The sequence below is a fragment of the Miniopterus schreibersii genome (genome assembly GCF_964146895.1).
Source record: "Miniopterus schreibersii genome assembly, chromosome: 1".
NCBI lineage: Eukaryota > Metazoa > Chordata > Mammalia > Chiroptera > Miniopteridae > Miniopterus > Miniopterus schreibersii.
Window position 1 is genome coordinate 3,074,363 of NC_138101.1, and position 13,681 is coordinate 3,088,043.

General features: G+C 54.3%; 2 protein-coding genes across 3 annotated transcripts in view; one reads left to right on the forward strand and one right to left on the reverse strand.

The window, feature by feature from the left end:
• The window catches only part of STK32B (serine/threonine kinase 32B), a 616,411-nt gene that overhangs the window by 139,567 nt on the left and 463,163 nt on the right, over positions 1 to 13,681 (reverse strand). The gene's annotated exons all lie outside the window — the stretch shown is intronic.
• LOC308557045 (janus kinase and microtubule-interacting protein 1) overlaps positions 65 to 13,681 on the forward strand; it is a 64,174-nt gene continuing 50,557 nt past the window's right edge. The window contains exon 1 of one of the 2 annotated variants that reach the window (XM_081137005.1): positions 65 to 400. The gene's annotated coding sequence lies outside the window, so the exon portion shown is untranslated. The remainder of the gene's footprint in view (positions 401 to 13,681) is intronic. The other variant, XM_081137006.1, reaches the window with a different exon arrangement.

A 13,681-nucleotide genomic window follows, 5' to 3' on the forward strand; every position in this document is an offset into this window, starting at 1 on the left:
CGGGGCGCCCCGGGGGAGGGGCGGGGCCGCGCTGCGAGCCGGGCGCCGGGCGGCCGCAGGAGCCGCAGCCGGGAGCGTGCGGCACGCGCCGGCCGCCTGCGCCGAGCGCCGTCCCCTCCCCGCCGAGCCGCGCGCACGCCGGCCGGTCCTCCTCGTCTGCTTCTTACGTTTTTTAATTCTTTTATTATTTTTTTATTTTTTGTGCACGCGTCCTTATTCTGTTCCTTCTTTTCCTTTCTAAGGCGGGGGCGGCGGCGGCGTCAGCTCGGGCGGGGAGGGGGCGTCCGGAGAATGCGGCGCGGGGCTGCGCTCGCTGCGCCCGCCGCTGCCACCGCCGCCGCTGCCGCTGCTGCTGCCGCTGCCGCCGCCGCCGCCCGGCTCGGGCCCGAGCGCCGAGCAGGTGGGTACAGGTGCCGCGGGGGACGGGAGGCGCGCGCCGGCCACGGGGACCCGCGACCGCTGGGCGGGCCAGGCGGCCGGGGACGCGGTGACCGGTGCCCCCCGCCCCATCGCCCACCTTCAGCCTCCGCGCCCCTGCCACTCTCGCGTCTCACCTCCGTGGTCCCCCTTCCGTTCCCATCCCCCACTCCTCTCCAGATCCCCCCGCAGCGCCTCGCCGCCGGAGGACCCTGCGTCCCCTCTTTCCCTGTGCCCGCGCCCTGTGCCCGCGCCCTGTCCCGCACCAGCCCCAGTCGCGCCCTCACGCCACCCTCGCTTCCTCTCCCCATTCCGCCCCGAACTCAGGAGGGGGAGGGGACCCCCAAGTGCCTCCAGGGAGTGGCTTGGGGGGCGTGGCCGGCCGGTTCCCCTGGGTGTCCTACCCGCTGAGTAGGTCAGGGCACCCCATCCCGGCCGAGGTGGCACCGAGCGGGGGGCCCGGGGCCGGGACGCGGCGGCGGGGGCTGGAGCAGGCCGCTCCGCCTGCCCTCCCACCCCACGCACGGCACGCGCTGCCGCTGCCTGCCACGCACACCCCCGCGCGGCTCGGCTCACGTGGGCGCGGGGGAGGAGGCTGGAAAGATGGGAAGAAAGGCGGGTACCCACCCTCCTGCCCCGCCGGCGCGCCCTGGGCGCACTGGCCTCCGGCGATGGCGCACGGGGATTGGCTTCAGGGGGGCCTGGCACCTTGCGGGGCGCTCCGCGCGCAGGCAGGCAGCCTTCCCGTGCCGCGCCAGGGCGCCACGCCCTTGCCTCCCGCTCCCTCGCTCCATCTCTCCGCCTCTCCACCCTCTTTGCTGTGGGCTCCTGAGCATCCGGCCTGGTCATCTCTGATAGAGGCCGCTGGCCGGGCCGAGCCCTTCGCCTTAGAAGCACCCCTCCCTCCACCCCCCCCCCCCCCCCCCAGTCGGCTGTTCTGCCGCTTGGCCAGCCTGGGCTCTCCGCCAGCCTCTGCCAGGCTCCTTAAGCTCTGGAGATACTGTATCGAACCTCTGGGCTTCTTCCGCCACCCCAGCCCTTCCATGAGCAGCTCACAGGCACTGTCCTTGGCCTTTGGTCGTGCTGGCCCCTCTCTGGAAGGCCCTTCAGCTGGCCAGCTCCTTCTAGACCAAGGTCAGGGAGAGCTCCTGGCGCCTCCTGAGCTTCCCTGTGTGCCACAGTTGGACACACTGCTGTCCCCTCTAAAGGCCTCTGCCTCCCCGACCAGATGAGGAAGTCTGGGAGGGCAGAGCCAGCCCCAGCCCTTCACACAGGGTGGGAAGGGGAGGGATGGCGTACCCCTAACTCAGTGCGACCCACGGGTGTGGGGTGAGGCTGTGGGAGGAGCTGGCTTGGCCTCCAGGAACTTGGGCAGGTGTGTGGCATTTTCATGAGCCCCATGGGTGAGAAGAAGGGGCGGGTTTGGGGATGGGGTAGGCTGGTCAGGATGCCCTTCCAGGATGCTTGCCTAGGCGGGCATTGTCAAATTCCCTGGAGTCCCGATGCTCTGAGGAAGCTTCGATTGGTACAACCCGGTGGAGGCTTATGGATGATACCAAAGTTTTTGTTGTTATTGAGACGTGCACACGTGGGCTGTAATGCCGAACATCTCTGCTCCCAGCCTGGGGTAACTCACCTTGAGTCTTTTTACATCCAGACGGCCCTCAGGTTAGAGTGTGGGCCCAACAAACAAGATCATGGCCTCTTTCTTCCTTGGTGAACCATGGCTCCCACTGCCTCCATGACCTCACAGGCCCCTCACATCCTGACTCTCCTGGCCCACATCTCTTCCCCCTTGTCACACTCTCAGCCACACGTGCCACCTCTGTGTTCCCTAGACACGTTCTTCACACTTAGATCCCCTCCCTTGCCTGTCTGGAGAACTATTCATACGATAAGGCCCAGCTCTCCTGTTACTTTTTGTGGTGTCCCCTGACTCTGCCAAACGTTGTGTGGTTCTCTCATCGGTGGTCTCAGGACTTGGTTCCCATACCTAGTATAATACTTATGTCATTTTTCCTTAAGCAGGCCTTGCCCCCCGGGGCCAGGGGCACAGTGAGGTCTGAGAGAAGGCTGCCTTTGTTGGGGGTCACATCTTCCCGGGAGGCACTGCACCGGCACCCACACTGCCAGCGCCATAGAGACAAGCACAGGGGGAAGACAGCGCGAGGGGTGCCTCGGCCTGCAGAGGAGGCTTCGCGAGGAGGCCGGCTGGAGGCCGCTCTCTCGGTGTATGGGGTGGGGTGGGCCGGGGGAGGAGTGGCAGAAGCAGCAGCTTCTGAGGAAGGCACGAGCTAGCAGCGACCACCACTGAGTGTTGTGGCTGTTTGACTCCCCAAGGTCAGGAACCTGCCTCTGCCTGCTCTGCAGCCAGACTGCCCGGCTTCCCATCGGGCCCTATCCCTCAGCTGCCACCGGCAGGTGCCTCCCTCCTGGGCCTTCTACCTAAAATGGGGTGCCTCCCTAGGGAAGATTGGGGGTGACTGCAGTGTACCCTGGATCTCAGTCCCTCTCCCCCTGTGGTGGTTGGATCGACCTGTAGGGCTTCAGAAGTTGGACTTACCTGTGTCCTGCTCCTTATGGCTGTGTGATGTTGGGCAAGGGAATGAGCCTCCCTGAGCCTCCATTTCCCATACAAATGAGGATGGTGGTTTGTCTTCGGCAGGGTTGGTATGGGGATCAGAGGTGTGGACTCTGGGCACAGGAAGCACTTCATAGGTGGTCATGATGATGACGCAGTGTGTAATAGGTGATTCAAAAATGACTCCTGCCCTGGCCGGTTTGGCTCAGTGGTTAGAGTGTTCGCCTGTGGACTGAAGGGTCCTGGGTTCGATTCTGGCCAAGGGCACATACCTTGGTTGCAGGCTTGATCCCCGGCCTTGGTCGGGGCGCATGTGGGAGGCAACCAATTGATATGTCTCTCTCACATCGATGCTTCTCTCTCTCTCTCTCCTCCACTCTGTCTGAAGAAGCAATGGAAAAAATATCCTTGGGTGAGAATAATAATAATAAAAAAAGACTCCTTTAGCTTTGTCACAGAGCACACGTCCCAGTTACAGGCCCCCTTTGTCCTTTCCTGGCTAACACCAGAGCGAGGTACTCAGGAAGCCGTGAAAGGTGAATGGCGCGGGTGGGTGGCGCATGGGCTTGTGGGTGGCGCAGACCTGTGTGGGAAGGTGCCGAGTGCCTGTGAGAGTCTGAACTCCGAGTCCGCCTAGGGAAGGCCGCCTCGCCGGTCCCGGAGCAGTTCCTCTGATGCCTCTTCCTGCTTGGTGTTTGGGGTATGGCAGTCCCAGTAACTTCCACCCAGCTCCTAGGAAAACTCTCGGTGGAGTTCACATCATAAGCAGCAGCCAGCGGCTGTGTAAGCGGAGCCATGAGGGAACAGGGCTGGGTCAGAGGAGCTGCACTGAGGACCAGCTCAGACCCTGCTGGCTGTGTGACCTGGGGCAAGTCACTTAACCTCTCTGTGCCCGGTTCCTTTTTCTATGATGTTCACATAAGGAAAATAGCTATCATCACTTAAACTCCCACTTTTGCTGTGAATTGTCTCATTTAAGCTGCACAGCACCGTCTGGGGTGAGGATTATGTGAGCACCTGACAAGCTGGGGCCGTGTGTGGCGGTGGAGGTGGGGGTGGAAATCGTCAGTCTTGGACCCTTGCTCCAGAGCTTAGGTGTTGCTCCATGAAGCACACTGGCCCTTGCAATGGAAGATGACCTTCCTCCAGGGCTGGAGTGAGACATCAATGAGAGGAGCCTTCTCAGTGCTTGTAAGAAAAGCGTATAACCAGTACTAGTAGCCAGTACTAGTAGCCACTGGTGTCACTGTAATTCAAGGCTAAAAAAGGAGCCCAGGGCTGGCCAGCAGGGGGACCTCAGCGTTGTCACTCTAGCCCTAACCACTTTCAGACAATGTTTTCTTTGCTCAGGCCTTCCCAAGGCCAGGTGGACAGCTCTCCAGTGGGGACAGCCACTCTACTCTGGCCTTCGGTGTATTTATTTTCAGAACCGTAACAAGAAGTATTGTACCTCTCATTGGTCATGAAGTGAGATAAATGCTGTTTTTCTTAACTATAACAGTTAACGTTTGCCAAGCACTTACGAAGTGCCAAGGTGTATGCCAGGGGTTGGCAAGCTACGGCCCATCCACCCGCTGCCTGTTTTTGTAAATAAAGTTTTATTGGCACACTGCCCCATCCATTCATGTACCTGTTGTCTGGGGCTGCTTCCGCGTTGTATTGGCAGGTTGGGCAATTGGGACAGACACCTGTGAAGCCGGGAGCATTTACTGTCTGGCTGCCCCCTGGTCTGTCTGTCTGTCTGTCCCTGATTTGAATTCATTCAGTCCTGGACACAAGCCCAGAGGAGATGCCCTGTGTCTCCCATTTAACAGGTGGGCACAGAGAAGCTCTGAGGCCTTTCCAGGGTCACAGAGCTGGTAAGTGGGGAGCAGGGATTTGAACCCAAGCAGCCACGTTATTATGTTTAGGGGGCAGGGTGGGGAGGGATTTACATTTTTTATTAGCTTCTAATTGAATCTCACCATGTTCAGAGAATGTGGTCTGTATGATATCTGTTCTAAAAAATTTGCTGACAGTTTCTTTTTCTTTTTTTTAAATATGTCTATATTGATTTCAGAGAGAGGAAGGGAGAGGGGGAGAGAGAGATAGAAACATCAATGATGAGAGCGTCGTCACTGATCGGCTGCCTCTTGCATGCCCCTGACTGGGGGTTGAGCCCACAACCACGGGCATGTGCCCTGACTGGGAATCGAACCACGATCTCCTGGATCCTAGGTCGATGCTCAACCGCTGAGCCATGCTGGCCAGGCTGTTGACAATTTCTGAATGGCCTGGATTGTGATCATTTCTTAAAGTATATTGTGCTGAGTATATATTTAATATTTAGTTATGGTTAACATTACCCAGGCTTAAGTGTCCAGTTCGGGGGCGTTACATGTGTTCAGTGTTGCACATCCATCACCACGTTCATCTCCAGAACTTCTTCGTCACCAGAACTGACCACTCACGTTGGTGACCGTGACCCCATGCTGCCTCAGGGGGTTCTATAGGAGAAGCAGACACCAGCAGTCTATATGTAATGCAGCACAGGGGACTCTGGTGGCGCCTTGGACCTGAGTGCTGGCTCTGCCGGTTACTAGCTCTGTTCGTGGCCAAAGTGTCTGCACCCCTCCGAACCCTCCACAGCTTAGTGTCCTTTCTGTAAACTGGGTTAACCCCGTCCCCTGCCTGCAGATCATGCAGTGTGTGGGTGATAAGGGATGGAGGTGACAGCCTCGGGCAGCCACACCTTAATTGGGTGTTAGGTCAGTCTGTCTTCTCCATGTGGCCCGTGGTGTCCCTTTATTTTTTCCAGGGCCTGGACTCATCCTCAGGACCTACCATGCTTCCTAAAACCGGGACTGGACCTTGGAGAACCCAGAGGCTATGTGGATGCAGGCCCCCTGCTGTCCCCTCCCCCATGGCCCAGGCTTGGCTGGAGGGCCACTTTCAGGAATGAAAGAAGGTTCTGTGTGCGGCCTTCCGGGGACTCCCAGGGCTGCCCATTGTGGCAGTAATGGCCTGGTGTGTGCCAGGGCAGGGGACGTGCTGGCTCAGCGCCTCTGCCTTGGCCGCATGTTGATTCGGGAGCCCTGGGCTGGCCCCTGGTCCCTTCCTCAGGGATGGAGGGGGTGGGCCACACCGCTGACGGGTGTCCTGCTGTCCGTGGAGGGCAGGCTGACCACGGGGATTACGGGCGTGGAGAGCGGAGGCATGGAGCAGTCTGGTAAGGGGGCTTTCTGCTGCTTTTAAACTTGGGACCTCTGTCTTCTCTCTTTCCCACGCATCCTGCTGCTGCTGGAGGCTGGTCTCTCCTCTCTGCGTGCTGGGACGTGGGGTTTTGTTGAACGGGATTATCCCCTGCCTCTTCTGTTGAAATAATTCTTTTTTTTTTCTCCTACTCCCTTTAAAAAAAAAAGGGAGGTGAAATTCACACAGCATAGCATTAACCATTTTAAAGGTACCACCCAGTGGCATCTAGTGCATTCACTGTGTTGTGCAACCACCCCTCTGTCTACTTTTATCACCTCCAGGAAAACCTCACACCCTTTAAGCACCCCCTCCCCTCCCCTCCCCTCCCCTCCCCTCCCCTCCCCTCCCCTCCCCTCCCCTCCCCTCCCCTCCCCTCCCCTCCCCTCCCCTCCCCTCCCCTCCCCTCCCCTCCCCTCCCCTCCCCTCCCCTCCCCTCCCCTCCCCTCCCCTCCGCCCTGGGCACCCGCGATCTGCCTTGTGTTTCTGGGTTCCCCTGTTCGGGACTATTTCATATAAATGTGATCATGTACCGCGTGGTCTTCGCGACTGGCTTTCGCTCAGAGTAGCGTCCTCAAGGCTCATGCGTGTGGTAGCAGGTGTTGGTACCTCAGTCCTTTTTATGGCTGAATAATATTCCACTGTATGGCTCTACTATATTTTATTATCTTTTGATGGGTGTTCGATTTATTTCCACCTTTTCGCTAGGGTGAATAGTGTTTTTTGGGTTTTTTAAAACACGTTTTTTATTGATATTTAGAGAGAGAGGAAGGGAGAGAGAGAGAAACATGGATGAGAGAGAAACATCATCGATCGGCTGCCTCCTGCACGCCCCCCCTATTGAGGATCGAGCCCGCAACCCAGACATGTGCCCTGAGCCGGAATCGAACTAGTGACTTGGTTCCTGGGTTGATGCTCAACCATTGAGCCACACCAGCCGTGCAGTGTGAATAGTGTTTGAAGCAAGACATCCAGTGTTAAAACTTTCTTCCCGGGCCCTGGCTGCCGGGCTTTGCTCTGGCGCTTCCAGTCCCGCCCGCCGCTCCTCTCAGCAGGTCGGGGGCTCGGCAGAGCGCCAGGCGGTGCCCCCGTGCCAGGCCCTGCGCTGCGCCCCAGCCTCACGCGGTCTTGACATCCGGAGGATGATTTGTTGGCTTCATGGGAGCGCCCGGAGCGGGAGGGACGGCATAGGGCCAGCGAGTGGCCAGAAAGGCAGCGGGCGCTGTGGGAGCCTGGCTGCCGCTGCTGGCGCCTCACTGCGCGGGCTCCCTGTCGCAGCGCGTGTTGGCCGCGTGTTGGCCGCGTGCTCCCTGCCCTGGCCAGAGCCCGCTTCTCTCCTGCACGTCTCAGGGTAACTTCCCTCCTCCGAGCCGGCTTCCCTGCCGGGCCCAGGTAGATGCCCGCCTCCCCCAGGTAGATGCCCACCTCCCCCAGGTAGATGCCCACCTCCCCCAGGTAGATGCCCGCCTCCCCCAGGTAGATGCCCGCCTCCCCCTCCTCCTGGCGCTCTGTTTTCTTCTGAAATCATCATGGTCTGAAACGGACTTGTTTCCTTTCTGTGGTCGTTTCCCTGTCCCTATCAGCTGGAATGAAAGCACTGTGCGGGCAGGAACCTTGCCTGGAGTGTTTTCTCTCACCTCCCGGCACCAGGTATTGGCATGCAGTAGGTGCTCAATAAATAATCCTTGCTGTCGCTTGGAGTCAGATGAGACGTGACTTCCTGACTCCGCCATGCTGGCTCTGTGGCCTAGAGCATGTCACTTAATCTTGCTGAGCTGCTTTTGTTCAATACAGAGAATGTCCGGGGCCCCGGGTTGGTGTGAAGGTCAGAGATAACCCATGCCATATCCTGGCGCGCAGTAGGTGTTTGTCACCTGGAGCTGCTGCCGGTGTAGAAGTGGTCATAAAGATCGAGAATGAATTCCCCAGCTTGTACACTTGTTTGCCTTGGAGAAGCCAGGGGACCTCCTGGGGCCTAGTGTCCAGTAAGGCAGCCACTCAGGGCTACTGAACACGGAACTGTGGCTCATCTGAATAGACATGAGCTGATGGGTGAAAAGCACTCACTGGATGTCAAAGACTTTGAATGGGAAAGAGAGTAAAGAATGTCAGTAATCATTTCAACATTGATTACAAGTGGAAATCAATGGTTTATTTAGGCTAAGTCAGTTTAGGTTTATTAGGCTAAGTCATATGTTTTATTGAAATTAATTTCTTTTTATTTTTTAATGTTTTTATTAATTTGAGAGAGAGAGGAAGGGAGAGAGAGAGAGAAACATCGATGAGAGAGAAACATTGATCGGCTGCCTCCTGCATGTCCCCACTGGGGATCGAGCCCACATCTCCGGCTTGTGCCCTGACTGGGAATCGAACCGGTGACCTCTTGGTGCACAGAATGATACTCAACCACTGAGCAACACCTACCAGGCTCTTCTTATTTTTTTTAATGCGGCTACTAGAAAATTTAAACTTGCTTGTGGGGCTCACATTGTATTCCCTTTGGGCAAGTGCTGCTGTAGAATGCAGGCTCCCTGAGGGCAGGAACCAGGCTCAGAGGATGGTGGCTCTGCCTTCTGTGAAGTCTGTGACTCTAGGCAAGTTAGTTAATTTTTGTGTGTGTGTGCTTCAGTTTCCTCCTCTCTAAACAAGGTGCTCAGTTTGATGACAACAATGACAGTGCATATTTGAGGGCCTCGTGTGTGCCCTGGAAGGAACTAGGGCCCCATGCAGAACAGCCATGGCGAGTACCCTGCCCACAGAAGCTTTCATTTTGGGGTGGCGAGGGAGACTCACAATCTACCCAATCTTAACACATTGTATGCGGGAAACGTATTTATACGTTTCACGTTGACTGGTAGTAGAGTGTGCGATAAAAACTACCCGCAAACAATTAATAAAACACAAACTCAGTCACTAAGACTGTGATTGTTCCTAAAAGATACGAGTAAGGTGATGGAAAATCATACTGGTGATGAGAGCTGGGTCTTGTTGACCTTAAATAAATAGAGAGCCTGATATTCTCCAGTGAAATGAGTTTATTTGGGAACAAAGAATTGCAATTTGGGACATGCGTTCTAATGGTGAGCCATGAGCAAGTCCCAAAAAGGAGGGAGAGTACTGTTCTTTTATAGAGGGAAGGGGGCTGTTGTAAACAAAGAGTCCATTGGAGGAAACTGGGAGTTGGAAGTGTAGTGGCTTTTCATTGGCCGAGTTGTAGCAGTTTTTCATTGGCTGAGTGGTTGCTGGGCAAGAAGAAGATCCCCCTTCTTCCTGCTGGAGTAGTAGAGAGAAGAACATCTTCCCTTCTTGGAAGATGGGGATAGTGTTTACCCGTTTGGGGTAACTGAAGGTGAGTGGAGGGTGTGAGAGCAACCACAAGAAGGCTGGAGTGGCTGGCTATCCTGATATCATGCATGAGAGATTTAAAATAAAACTAGAGAAAAAGAGACCTATTTTTAAACATTGTATAGTGATAAAATGGTCATTCGGAAGATGTAACAGTTATAAACATATGCATCTAACAACAGCAGCAAAATCCATGAAGCAGAAACTGACCTAATGCAGGGAGAAATAGGCAACAATTATGGTTGGATGCTTCAGTACTCCACTTTCAATAATGGGTAGAACAACTAGGCAGAAGCCCAACAAGGAAATGGGAAGCTTGAACAACACCATAAACCAACCAGACCTAGCAAACATCCGTAGAGTACTCCCCCAAGAACATCAATGTATATTTGTTAAAAAATGTTTTTTGAGGTATAATTGACATACAATATTATATTAGCTTCAGGTAGACAACGTAATGATTTGATATTTGTATATATTGTGAAATGTCTAGTTAACATCTATCACCTCACATAACTGCAAAAATTTTTTTTTTCTTGTGATGAGAACTTTTAAGATCTACTCTCAGCAACTTTCAAATATGCAACAGTGTTGTTAACTGCAGTCTGCATGCTGTGCATTACATCCCCAGGACTTATGTATTTTATAACTGGAAGTTTCTATCTTTTGACCCCTTTCACCCATTTTGCCCACCCCCCTTCTGTCTCTGGCAGCCACCAATCTTTTCTCTGTATCTGTGAGCTTGCTTTTTTTTTTTTTAATTCCACATACATGTGAGATCATGTGGTATTTGTCTTTCTCTGTCTTTCTTACTCAGCACAATGCTCCCAAGGTCTACCCATGTTGTTGCAGATGGCAAGATTTCCTTTTTTATGCCTGGATAATATTCCATTGCATATACGTACCATCTTTTTTATCCACTCATCTACTGATGGGCACTTTGGTTGTTTCCACATCTTGGCTATTGTTACTAATGCTGCAGTGAACATGGGGCTGCATGTGTCTTTTTGAGGTACTGTTTTCCTTTTCTTTGGATAAACACCCAGAAGTGGAATTGCTGGATCCTATGGTAGTTCGTTCATTTTTTTTTTGAGGAAGCTCCGTACTGTTTTCCACAGCCCATAGCACTGCTCTCCTGGCCAAGATGCCATCCAACCTTCCTTTGCCCCTACTCCTTTATCTGCATGACCACATCTCACCACTGCCAGGGCCCACCTCAGACATCCCTCACTCTGCTGGGCCCATGACCCCTGGTCTCCTAGTTACCACCTGGGCTTGTTAGTCTGTTTCTGGGCCTAGAAGTTGTCAAGGGTGTGGAGGAGCCATGGGGACACCGGTCCCAGGCCAGCGTGCCTAAGGACTCGGCAAATGTGTGCACCCGATGAAACTGCCTTGAGGGCTTTCTTCCCTCCCCCTCCACTTCTGGTAACCTGGCAGAGTGTTCATCTTGGTCTTAGCACCCCCACCCTGTCGTCAGTGTCCCTCTTGAGCCCCTGGTCTCTCCCTACCTGTCTCAGCCTCGTGCCTCCCCTGGCCCATCCCCCCAGTTCTGAAGTCACTGTCTTAGGGAAGCCGGGACACACATGAGCTTCATGTCCCCTCCCCCTGATCCCATGCTCACAGCGGGCACTCAGCAGGTGTCTGCTGAGGAGGGAGTGACCCCGGCTCATCAAGCCACATTGAGTGGCTGGTGTAGGAAGGATGTGGAAACCACAAGAGAAGTTGCTCTTTGCTTGAAAGTCACCAGTCATACAGTTTATTCTTGGTGGTGTGACTATGTGACACATTTCAGCAGAGGTGGGACAGAAAGGATGGCCGGGGCCTTTCCTGGGACTTCTTAAGGGCTCCTGCACATCAAGAAAGGGCCAGCAAGTAGCCGTTGGAAGGAGCAAAGGCTTTTGCATTTAGGTGGGGACTTGAACAAGTCCTCTGCCTGCTTTCAGCTGAAATTCTGTCCCTGGGAGTCGAGGAAAATAATACACGTGTCTCCAGGACCTGCACCAAGATATGTGTGTAAAGACCTGGCCTCTTCCGGCTGCCTAGGGAGTGTCAGCCGCCTACCGCAGGTATGGAGTGTCTGGGCTTAGGTAGCTGCCCAGTAAATGTAGTTACTTGGTGTTCCCTTGGGTCACCCCTGTGGCTCTGTCCTCGGGTCCTTGTGTAGTACCTGGCACCTGGAAGCCACAAAGCAGAGCAGATCAGGACATGGACACTGGAGCAGGACCACCTGGGTCCAACCTGTTGGGTCACCTTGGTCAGGGTACTTCCCCCCTTCCTGCTGGGACACTAAAATGGGGTATTAATAATACCATGTCACAGGACTGGGGAGTTATAGATAATGTGGAAATTTTGGAACAATTCCTGGCACAGGGACAGCTGTGTAAGCAGGGACTGTCATCCTTGCTTGGTGCGTGCTTATTGAATGGTATTGGATTCTGTCTGATGGAGTGTGGGCACTGCCAACCGCTTTGATTTTCTTGCAGCACAGATACTGGTTCCCATTGCTCACCCCCACCTCAGATCCTCTCTCCTGTCCTGCCTCTGGTGAGATTTTAGAGTGACATGCTAAATGAAAGAGAAAACCTCACATGCACAGAATGCTCTGAAGGAAGTTTCATCATGCTCTGATGAATGTTGATAAAAACACCTCTCCTTCCTCTATTTGATGAGAATTTTGTTATGTGCGTTCTGCATATGAGCAGAAGTTTTATCAGAAATTGTGCTTGTGAGTGTTTCTGGTGGGAAATTGAAGTACGTGGTTTCTGATGATATCGGAAGCTTTTCATGAACAGGAAGGTTTTGAAACTCCCGCTTGATGGAAGGGTTGGGGCGAGTTCAGTTGCATTTAATTTGCTGTCAGTATGCTTTGTTCTTGGAGGGGGATGGTCTGGTGTGCAGGAAAGAGCGTGGCCGTCATTTCCTAAAAATGTGCTTGGGTGCCTCTAAGAGCAGGTCAGGCGTGATGCTGGATCCGGAGGAGAGAAAGCAAAACTGACCCAATTCTTTGGGCAGCTGGGCCATGGCCTTAGAGTCAGACAGACCTGGGTTTGAGTCCTGACTCTGCCACTTACAAGTGGTGAATGTTGGGAAGTGACTTCACCTCTTTGAGCCTCAGTTTTCTTATCTGTCAAATGGGATAATACTGTTAGCTGTTTTACAAGAAGGTTTTGAGGATGGATTGAGATGGGGTTGCCAAGCACATTGCCTAGCATGGAAAAGGCTCTTATAAATAGCAGTTCTTGGTTCAGCTGCTGCTTTTAGGGCCTCGGGGCAGGAGTGATACCCTGAGAGACCCATGCAGCCTGACTTGGGGCCTCTCTGGGCCACTTCCTTTCCCTTGTTCTCTGCCTGGCAGAATGGGCAGGGTCACGGTTAGCAGGGGCGCCTGTGTCTGAGGACACTAGGCCTGGTTTCCTGTGGGTTTGTCACCAACTTGCAGCGTTGTTCCACTGATGGTCCCCATGGGGGTTCCTGGAAGGCCAAGGAGGAAGGTAGTGATGGATGGGCAGGGTCTCGTGGGCAGCACAGCTAGCATCCCCCCCCCCAGGGGCTTTATTTTCCTCTCTAGGCTTCTCGGCCACCACACAAGAAGGCACGAGGAGAGGCCCTGGAGGTTACCCAGGTTTCTAACAGTCGGAGTTAGTGAGCTGTGGAGCCTCAGGATGAGAGCCTGGCCCTCTTCCCTCCGCACGGGGCTTTCTGGGTGGGTCCAGTGAAGGGAGCATAGGAGGCCGAGGTTTGGGGGGCGGGTCCTTCATGTGGACTGCCGGACAAGATTTCATTTCACACAAAAAGCAGAAAATGTTTGAAAAGCATCTAATCTTTATTTTTTTATTCCGTTGAACACAGATGCCAATTTTATATTTTGCTGGGGTCATACTGTACCAACTTTGTAGCCAGGCCCTCTTTTTATTTATTGATGTTTTGAGAAAGAGAGAAACATCGATTTGTTCTTCCACTTATTTCCCCACCCATTGGTTGAGTCCTGTATGTGCCCTGACTGGGGATGGAGCCCACAACCCTGGCCTATTGGGACCACGCTCCAACCAACCGATCTACCTGCCCAGGCCCCCACGCCCCCGGCCCCCCGCCCCCTGGCCCCCTCCT